This window comes from Sciurus vulgaris, assembly GCF_902686455.1.
Source record: "Sciurus vulgaris genome assembly, chromosome: 4".
NCBI lineage: Eukaryota > Metazoa > Chordata > Mammalia > Rodentia > Sciuridae > Sciurus > Sciurus vulgaris.
In genome coordinates, this window is record NC_136464.1 from 92,326,530 (window position 1) to 92,337,523 (window position 10,994).

At 40.7% G+C, this 10,994-nt stretch overlaps 1 pseudogene across 1 annotated transcript; it reads left to right on the forward strand.

Annotated features, from left to right (window-relative positions):
* The first annotated feature begins 6,181 nt into the window (after window positions 1-6,181).
* LOC306658950 (olfactory receptor 13A1-like) lies at window positions 6,182-7,223 on the forward strand (annotated as a pseudogene). The gene has a single exon. The product of its transcript is annotated as an olfactory receptor 13A1-like (transcript).
* The last annotated feature ends 3,771 nt before the right edge of the window (window positions 7,224-10,994 follow it).

Consider the following 10,994-nt stretch of genomic DNA (forward strand, 5'->3'; position numbering starts at 1 on the left):
TTTTTTACTTGGTTTATTGTTTCCTTCATTTCAAGGATTTCTGTTTGTTTGCTTTTTTTTTTTTTTTCAGTATCTCTAACTCTTTATTGAAATGATCTCTTGATTCCCATATTTGCTGTTTTAACTATAGATTGGTGTGATTATTTAATGACTGCATTTGCTCTTTCATCTCCTCCTTCAATGCCTGCATTTGCTCTTTCTTCTCCTTGATGGCTTCCCTGATTGTTTTGATTATGTACATTCTGAACTCCCTTTCTGATATTTTTTCTGCTGTGCTGCCATTGGGTTTTATTGATATATTATCTAGTTTTGTTTGGGCCACTTTGTTCCCTTGTTTTTTCATATTGGTCAGATATCAGTGGGACTCTGAGATTGCAGATTTCCACTATTAGTTTATAGTGTCCCTGTAGATTTCCAGCATATCACCCACCAGCCTTCAGTAGTCTGTAGTCTTGAGGGAACTTGATAATGCAGTGCTTCCAAGGAAAGCTGCCCCTAGCCCGCTACTGGTTCCAGGGCTAGGGACTGACTCTCTGTGGAAAGGTTCTCACCAGGCAGGCTGCTCCAAGAAGCTGGCTGTGGAAGGAGTATGCCGCTGGAGGGAGTAGGGCTGCTTGGGGAATCTCTGGCTGCCCTTCCCTGTTACCAGAAGCCGCCTGCATGCTGGGGCCCGCCACTGGGTCTGGGGCTGGGAGCTGGCTCTGTGCGGGAAAGGCACTCACTGGGCGGCCTGCTCCGAGAAGCTGGCTGTGGAGCGAGCCTGCCACTGAAGGAGCAGGGCTGCCTAGGGAAGACTCTCGCTGCCCTTCCCTGCTCTGAGAAGCTGCCCCTATCTGGGCCTGCCACCCAGGCCATGCTTCACCCAGTGGGAGAGACTGACCCCACAGTTCTATGTTAGTCCAAATCTCCCATGCCTCCCCATCTTGAATCCTGGGTTCTGGAGCAACAGGAGTTGCAGTCACCCTCTAGTCCCGCCATCTGGATCTCTTGTTTTTCTTTTTTCTATTAAGTAGTTCTTTAGAGGTTAAGAGACTCATCCAAAATCACTCAACCATTAGTATTCAAGATGAGATTCACCCTGGGTCTGTAAAGATTCTGAGCCCATGGTGCCACCAAAGCTTGGTGGGGACTCCTGAAAGTGACAGAGGCTTAGCAGGCAGAGTGCTCATTTTCCTCAGGGAATCTGAGATGGTGTGGCTGAGGAGATGGAGTTGATCTGGGTGAAATTTGCACAAGGGGAGAAGATATAGGGATAGGAAAAGGGAAGAAAGATGGAGGTAAGGAACATGAGTTGAGTGAGGTCAAGCAAAAGGGAAGCTCTGTGAGCAGAAGTGGTTTGCCCACAAGCTCAGGAGTGATTGCAGCTGGTCCCTCATTTCCATGGAAGGCAGTGAGGAATCTAGCTTCTGGTCCATCACTCTCTCCTCAGTCCCTTGGTGTGATCACATTTTCCTGAGCACCAGAGCCCTGCTGTGGTTACTCTGAGCTGGGACAATTGTGTTCTTGTGTCTCCCCACAGAAGCTTACACCCTTTTGCCCCACATTGGATCAAAGCTTCAACTGGGCCTTTGGGTGAACACCCAGGACAGCCAAGTTCCCACAAATATGGGATTTAAAATTTAATTGCTCCTTCAGGGTCTACTTAGAGTATTGGCTGTGGACATCTGTCCCAAGTGACTCCCACAGACAGGGAGAGATGTTGCTAAAGATAAGTGCAATTTCTGTGACAAGATCAGCTTAAATGTAGGATGGAAGCTGTAAAAGCGGTACACACTGACACCTCCATGGTGGGTTGACAGAGAGAGGAAAGCCATACACAAGATCTATTAGCTCCACAAAGGTAAAATAATTTTTTCAAGATAGTTGTGAGATATTCTGTGGAGGGTTCATTCTATTTGGTGTTATTAAAATAGGAAAAGGTTCTTCTCGTAACTCTGTCTGCTTAGAATGGGCCCTTAACTATAAGTAGACCTGCTGGTTTTATTTTGGGTAACCTAGAGCCAGGAATATTTGAATATCTTCTGTTGCTATTACCATGATAAATGAAACAACAAGAACAAATGGGATGCTTAAACTGACTGAGAATTTAGGGTTTAAATCCATAGCTCAACTCTAAGAATAATCATATAAATTCTTAATTGCTATTTCTTTTTCTTAGTCATTTTTTTTTTTTTTTAATTTCGAGAGTTAGTTGTAGAGAGGCAATGGACAAATTACACAACAAATAACTTTGGACTGAAAGTACAAACCTTGAGATTAGATAATAGCTTTGTCACAAATACTCTGTGTGACTGGGGTTAAGTCACTTAGATTCACATTGACTTTTAATAACCAGGTTGGACAAGGTCATCTTCAAAATATCTTTTCAATCTATTGACATATGTTTGAAATTTTGTCCTGTTTTGTTGTTCTATTCTCAGAATATATTTACATTAGAAATATCTATCATCATTTATAATAAAACAGCACTGGATTTTATATGGTGTTTTGTGGAAATCCTTGTATCCCTTAAGAGATAAAAATAATGAAGAAGTCAACTTTTCCTTTATTAATTAAGTACCTAGAAAACAGTAAGAATTCTACAGTTCTCCATTTATGGAGTTATGGAAAATAAATTGTAACTAGATAAAATTCCATGAAAAGTAAACTGCATTCCATGTAAAACTCAATCTGTGTAGGAAAAACTCAATAAAATTGAACTTTTTAAACTTCAGAGATTTTCAGTGCACCTATTGTTTTTCTAAAAATGAGGAAATATTCTATGATACCTTTTTTTTCTAGGAAAATTGACCACCAATATATTTGATAAGAACAGAAAACAACCACTGTTTAATAGCCTCCTGACTTGACTATGGGCATCGTTGTGTTATTTGATTTGAACAGTTGTGATTTATTGTTTGATTGCTATAGATTGTTATCTAAATTCTTTTTGTTTCCTTTTAGATCCTTGGTAATAATTGGTGATGCTTCATGAGAAATAAAGCCAATGTCAATTGAACCTCCTGCGAGAAAAATCTTTGTTATTTTCAGAAGAAGGAATGACTGGCTGAGGTCCAGCAGAGACTTCATGGTCATCCTCATGGAAGGAGCCCTTGGTGTCCTGACACTTGACCTCACTATTGACCAGTTGGAGGAGGTGACCATCTATCTAGCCTGGAAATCACAGTGAGTGGATAGCTATTTGAGGGTTATTATGCTTCCTGAAATGTGAAGAAGTAGGTTGGTCATAACTAACACCTGTTTGAAATCCTTCATTTATGTAGCAGGTCCATTTAGACTTTTTTCCCTGCACTCACTCTACAACTGAGTTAAGAGAAAACACTGTGTTGAAGCTTCCTGTGTATCATAGGCTTTCTTGTGCCTAGTGATGGCATGTGGGCAGGGCCTGACCCACGACTGCTCTCTAAGTGTTGGGGTCGGATGCATTTTCCTCCTCCAGACTCGACTTCAGCACTACAGCTCTGGTGTGTCTGTCACATGTGATGTGGGAGTGGACCATGATGACTGGGGGAGTCGGGTGCTTGATACCCTGGGGGGATATTAGTGGGAAGTGGAGAAGCATGAGTGGGGTCAAGCCAAGTCTTCCTTGTACCTAACTCAGCTGTTCAGCCTACAGTGGTCCCTGGTGATAAGCAGGAATCAACCCCTAGGTCATTAGCAAAGGATCAAATAAAGTTAGTTCTTTCTCTACATCCCTAAGTCAACTGGGTATGAGTAAGTATTGAGGATTGTTTGTGTTTGTTTTGCCATACAAAAATGAAATCATCAAACAATACCGTGTTATTTTTACTCACCAAATGCTTGAGCTGTCCTGATACATTGTTCCAGGGAAGACACACAGACGGGACTTCAGTGGTGGAACAAAATTGGAATTAGAATTTAAAAAAATGAAAATAATCTTAACTGTTTTGGTTAGTGGAGTTGAAAAGGAGAAAAGCAGACGTGGTACCATGCTAATTTTATCTTAACTCTTAGTGTGCACTGTCTTAAGTATAAGAAATCATGCTGCTTTCATTCATACTGGATGGTTTCTTCAGCATTATTTCACATACATGTTTGAAGGCCAAGCATGGAGCTGGTGTCCACGAAGGCTGTCCAGAGACAGATGGGGCACGTTCATCAACCTGTGAGAGGTAGGTGGGTCCTTGACCAAGCATTCCTAAGGACTGGAGGCAAGTCAGTATAGAATTTGAGAGGACATGAAGGAGTCTCAGAAGAATTGTTGGAAGACTTAAATGAAACACATACCTTTTACAAAGGTCATAAGTAAGAAAATAGACAAATACAAACCAACAAAACAAAGGAACGTTAATCATAGTTCATTTCTATGGCTCAAACTTGGTCTATCACTCACTAGATTTGTGTGTGTGTGTATGTGTGTGTGTGTACAATAATCACATTAATAGCATTCTTGCAAAAGGATAAATATGGTACATATACTATTATGGAGAAAATGAGATTCCATTGTGCATTTTTATCTCTGCTTTTGTTTTTTTTCTTTTTTTTTTTTCTTTTATTATATATTTGGGAGTGAATCCAAAGGTGCTCAAGCATGAGGCACACCACGAAACCTTTTATCAAATTTTTTAGAGACAGAGTCTCACTGAGTTACTTAGGGTCTCACTACATTGCTAAGACTGGCTTTGAACTCACAATCCTCCTATCTCACCTCCGTAATTACTGGGATTACAGGCATCAGCCACCATGTCTGAATCACTGTTTATAAAAGTATAATAAAACACTTCCAAAGTGCCTTTTTTATAACTGCTCTGCATTATATTGAATCAGCATAGCAAAATAAAATTGCCTTTAAGAGTATAGATGACTTTCAAATTTTCGAACACGAATAGTGCTGTTCTGACAGCTTGAAGATGTTTTAAATTATTTCCCTAGGATAAATTTCCAAAATGAAAATTTTTGGTTCAAATGGAACATGTAGTTTTGTATGTTCCTAATGACATAAATTTTTTTATTCTGAGTTGATGTTTGGAATTATTTTTTCATTTTTTACTGATGCATTATAATTTTATATTGCTTGTTACACATTCATACATGCACTCAATAAAACGATATCATTTGACCAAGAACACTTCCAAGCATTTCCTCCCTCTCTCCACACCTCCCACACCACCATCTTTTTCCTGTGATCTCTCTTTCATTTATAGGAAATCCACCCCCACTGTTTTCCTTTTCCTCTCTGGCTTCTGCATATGAGAAAAACCATACAACCCTAACCTTTGAGTAACATGATGGTCTCTAGTTCCATCCATTTTCCTGCAAATGCCATCATTTCATTTGAAAGACTTTTATCAGGCACCCACACATGCTAGTCAATATCTTCCTTTGCGAACTTTATCAAAAGATGGTTGATAAGATTTGGATCGTTACTTTAATTTGCATTTCTTTGAGGTTGAATGATGCTTCACAGGTTGAATTGGCCTCATCTGTACTTTTTATAAGCTGAATGCTCATGCCTTTTGCCTATGTGATATTGATATGTTTATCATACTACATCCTAGTTGTGGCGGTCGGAACTGGGGCCCAGGGTTAGGCCACATGTATCCAAAGATGGCGACTGGCAAAGAGCAAACGGCGTTCTGATTATGCATGGAGAAAGGCAGAATGCTTTTACAATTGACTGTATTATAATTAGTTCAGCTGCCTAGCGCGTGGACAGATATACTTCACATGTATGCTCGAGCAAGTAACTGCTTGACCTTTAACAGGATTGGATGGACATATCTGGTTACAATTTCTTATGCATGAGACTGCTTATATATTGAAGGTGTTATCTGAATAAACGGGAAGGTGCTTGATGAAAATGAAGTACCTGTCTTCTGTCCCCACTGTTCGGGCAGTAAGCGCGAGAAGTGGCGGTTATAGGTAGCTAAAAGAGCAAGAAGCCGGGCCGAACCGCTTGGAGCAAGCCGGGCAAAGAAGCGCGGTTTCCCGTAAAAGAAGCCGCAGCGAGCCCCTTGAAGCAGCCCCATCAGCAAGCAGCAGCGGTCTTTGGTACTAGTATCTATGCATATTATACATGCCATGTTGTTTGGTTTCATTGAAACATGATCGTAGTGGTGTGAAATACCTCTCATTTCTCTCTCTTTAGTCCTGAAATCCAACATGAACTGTGGGTGAAGATTCTCCTGATAGTCCCAGAACACCCTCTCCAACCAGGACCATGAGTAACCAGACAATGGTAACAGAGTTATCCTGCAGGGCTTCTCAGAGCACCCAGACAACACCACGTGCTCTTATTCAGTTGTTTTCTCTCCCTCTACTCAGTGGCCCTCACAGGGGAACATCCTCATCATCTTGGCCATCTCCTTCAACCCTGGACTTCATACCCCCATGTACTTTTTCCTGTTCAACTTGGCTACTATGGACATTATCTGTACCTCCTCCATCATGCCCAAGGCACTGGAGGGTCTGGTGTCAGAGAAGAGCTTCATATCCTATGGGGGCTGCATGGCACAGCTCTATTTCCTCACATGGTCTGCATCCTCAGAGCTGCTGCTCCTCACTGTCATGGCCTATGACCGGTATGCAGCCATCTGCCACCCACTGCATCTACAGCACCATGATGAGCAAGGCATTCTGCAGCATGCTGGCCACCGGAGGTGTGGTGCTCTGTGCCTTCAACTCAGCCATCCACACAGGGCTGATGCTGCGTTTGAATTTCTGTGGCCCTAATGTCATTACCCTATTTCTTCTGTGAGGCTCCTCCTCTGCTGCTTCTCTCCTGCAGCTCCACCTATTGGGAACAGTGTCATGATTGTCCTGGCTGATGCCTTTATGGCATACTAAACTTCCTCATGACCCTCGTGTCCTATGGTTATCATTTCTAGCATCCTGAAGATGAGGACTTCAGAGGGGAAACAGAAAGCCTTCTCCACCTGTTCCTCCCACCTCCATTGGTGGTGTGCATGTATTACACCTCTGTCTTCTATGCCTACTTAAGCCCTGTCCCCAGCTACAGTGCAGAGAAGAGCAAGGTGGCTGGTGTGCTATACACTATGTTGAGTCCTATCCTCAACCCTCTCATCTATACTTTGGAGAAACAGGAGGTGAAAGCAGCTCTTGCCAATGTTCTTCCCCTTCTTCAGATGTTAATTTGTGTTTTCAGCAGCTCTTCTTCTTCTTATGAGACTATGTTATGGTTTTATTGGGAACTGATCTTCCTGTGGGGGGTTCTGAGGATGCACCTTCTGGAATGCTGGTAAGTAAACCTGTCTCTTCCATCCAGTAGAATGTCTGCATGGGTGGGCTCGGAATTCTGCTGTCCTTTGATTGGCTGATGGAAGAGTGTGGCTGGGTTTAATCCCACAAACTTGTGAGAGGTCTACATTTGTCTGACTTCCGAGGGTTCTAATTTACAGTGATACAAAACTTCCTAGGAGAAGAAAAATGCTCCTAGTTTTTAGACTTACAGAAAATGAAAAATCTTTTCTTTTCTTTCTAATTTACTATGATCATAGTGCAAATACTTTAAATCACACCTAGAATTTAGGTGCATGTGCCTAAGCAGTGTTAGGCAGGAAGAGTGGAGTCCCAGCATTTGGAGAAATGTCAGCCTGAAGAATTGCTTTAGGGTGACCATTGATCCCTAAGAAATCTTACCGTCTTACCTCAACTGCTTCCGTTGGAGACACTTCAACTTTATAAGAAAATTTGTTTCTGATTGTAATGTAACTGTTACTTCTCTTTTCCCTTTTCTTCTTACTGAGACTCAAGGTTAAACAGAATTTTAGGATCAGAACTTTGCCTTGAATGTAAACATCCAAGTACAACTGATGTGTGGTGTATGCACCCTAGACAAAATTGCCCCAAGATTTTCTAAACCCTTGACTTTGTTCTGGGACTTTGAGGATATGAACTACTTTATTGGCCTGAGTTGAGACAAACTGATGTGATTCAGGGGGTAACAGGAACATTGTAGCATGGTTTTCCTCAAATTGCTTCTGAATAAAACTGAGTAGACAAAATTCTTCTCTGTGCCCTGTGCTTTTAAAAAAACTGTCCTGAAAAATCTATAGTCTTTATCATGATAAGAGAAGCAAGATGGGAATGTTAAACTGTGTCTCTCTTACTGAATAAACATACTGTTGGCTGTTTTAGGCAGAAGCTGAGAGAAGTGTTGGATATTTGATTTCAATAGGACAAGTTGTCTTTCATTTTTGAACCTATATTGTCATTATTGTTTACCAGAAGCACATTAATTTGGGGTATGAAATTCAATAATTTGATGAATTGTGACTGACTGTGGCTTTGGCATGTACATTGTTTAGGACAAGGGCTAATCGCTCCTGATAGAATTCTGAGCCCCCCATTTACAGGTTGAAGTCCTCAGGGGTCTTAAAGTCTTTCACATAAACATGACTTTGAAAACTGTTAGCAAGGATTCCATTACTAATATGTTACTAGTAGTTTTTTTCAACATGCCCGAAGGAGTATTGGAGTAATGTTCACTTAGTTTCTTAAAATTTTTACATTTTCTACATTGCACAATGAATTTCAAAAAGGAAGAAATACTTGGAAAGTACTGAGATTTTAAGAGAAACAAATAGAAATATGACAAAACAGAAAAATTAGATTTGATCTATATTCTTAGAAAGCTGGTCACACAGTTAAACAGATATCAGATCCCACAATACTGAGTATGCAAAGAAAAGACATAAAGAGTATTGCATTTCACTCATGGAAAAGTGGTGCTGGAGATGCTCAGAGAGGAAGTATGAGTGTGAAACGGTCCTGATCTGGAAGGAGGAAGATCTGAGTTCAATCCAGAGTCTTTCAGAAGCTCTCAGCCCATTTGAGCCCTAATTTCATTCCAAGTTTGATGACAAAAAAACAACCTACAGATGCTGCCAAAATTTAATGAGATAACTGAAGAAAATGATAAAAAGTGCTATTAATACATTACTATTGTTGTGATCACTGAAGGCAGAGTGGCTAAGGCAGCCTCAGTGCCACAGCCCTCGGTGCCCTCTGGCTCAGAGTGCCTGCAGTGGCTGGCTGGGAAGGTAAGAGGCAAAGTGTGTGGCACCACACAGAGAGGAGCTATGGTCAGCTGAGGACTTGGCTCTCCAAACAAGATCTAGTGAGGAGAAGCAGCTGCAGTGTATACATGAGAAAGTTTTCCAGTAACTGCTGAAGCCAAAAGTAGATCTATGTCATTGGGCAGATGAATGACACCATCTCCACTCAGGAAGGTCCAAATGGGCATGTTCCCCAACATAGATGGGTGGTCAGCCTTTCATCCTGAATGCTCTCCTGGCTCCCCAAAGCCCACCACCTTCTTCCAGGCCTGACAGTTTTTTCCCTCTTCTCCCGAAAGGTTCATTTTAGTCTTTAGATGACCCTTCTCTGCTCTGCTCATCTTGTTGTTTCAAGTCCTACATGAGCAGCAGGCAATTCTCTCTAAGCTATCTTGCTGCAGGCAGAGCATCCCTAGCTGCCTGAATTACTGTTTTGCTTAGTGTCTGCTTCCTAGCAACAATGTGTGTCCTTTTCTCCAAAGGACCTAACACCTAGACTGTACTTTTTATAGGTTCTTTTCTACGAACTGGCTCTTATTGCTGCCCCCCTATTCCCACTAACTTCTTTAACTGAGACAGAAATGAGCTCTTGCTTTCCTCTAATGTTACCTCTTGAACTTCTCCTGTGACAATGCAGACAAACTTGTGACCCTCCACGCATTCCATAGGGCAGCACCTCCTGCAAACCAGCTGGTTGGTGAAAATGTTTAAAAGATAGCACGCCACAATCAAGTGGGGTTTATCCCAGGGATGCAAAGTTGGTTCACATCCAAAAATCAATAAATATAATTCACCATAACAACAGACTTAAAACTTATGAGTCATACGATTATTTCAATAGATGCAGAAAAAGCATTTGATAAAATACAGCACCCCTTCATGCTGAAAACACTAAAAATAGGGATAGTAGGAACATTGCTCAACATTGTAAAGACTATCTATGCTTAGGTCATGAACAATATCATTCTAAATGTTTAAAAACTGAGCCATTCCCCCTAAAAACTGGAACAAGGCAGGGATGTCCTCTTTCTCCACTTCTATTCAACATCATCCTTGAAACTCTGACCCAAGCAACTAGACCAGACCAAAGAAATTAAAGGGATATGAATAGGAAAAGAAGAACGCAAACTATCCCTATATTCCAATGATTCTATATTTAGAGGAGATGGGAAATTACATCAGAAACTTTCTGGGACTCATTAATGAATTCAGTAAAGTAGCAGGATATAATATCGATGCTCATAAATCTAATGCATTTTTATTCATAAGGGATGAATCCTCTGAAAGAGAAAACTACCACCCATTCAAAATAGCATTTAAAAAAAATAATAAAATACTTGGGAATCAATCTAACATAAGGGGTGAAGGATCTCTAAAATCAGAACAACAGAACCCTAAATAAAGAAATTAAAGAAAACAGTAGAGGATGGAAATATCTCCCATGTACTTGGATAGGCAGAATTAATATTGTCAAAATGGCCATACAACCAAAAGTCCTATACAGATTAAATGCAATTCCAATGAAAATTTCAATGACATACCTCATAGAAATAGAGCAAAAAAATCATGAAATTCATTTGGAAAAATAAGAGACCCAGAAAAACTAAAGCAATGCTTAGCAAGAAGAGTGAAGCAGGGAGTATCACAATACCAGAACTTCAACTATACAACAGAGTCATAGTAAAAAAAAAAAAAAAAAAAAAAAAAAAAAGGCACGATACTGGCACCAAAATAGGTGGGTAGATCAATGGTACAAAACAGAGGATACACAGATAAACCAAGATAAATACTTTTTTCTCATACTAGACATAGTTGCCAAAAACATACAAGGGAGAAAACAAAGCCTGTTCAAACATGGTGCTGAGAAAACTGGAAATCCATATGCAGGAGAATGGAACTAAACTCCTTTCTCTCACCCAGCACAAAACTCAAATCAAAATGGATCAAGAATCTTGG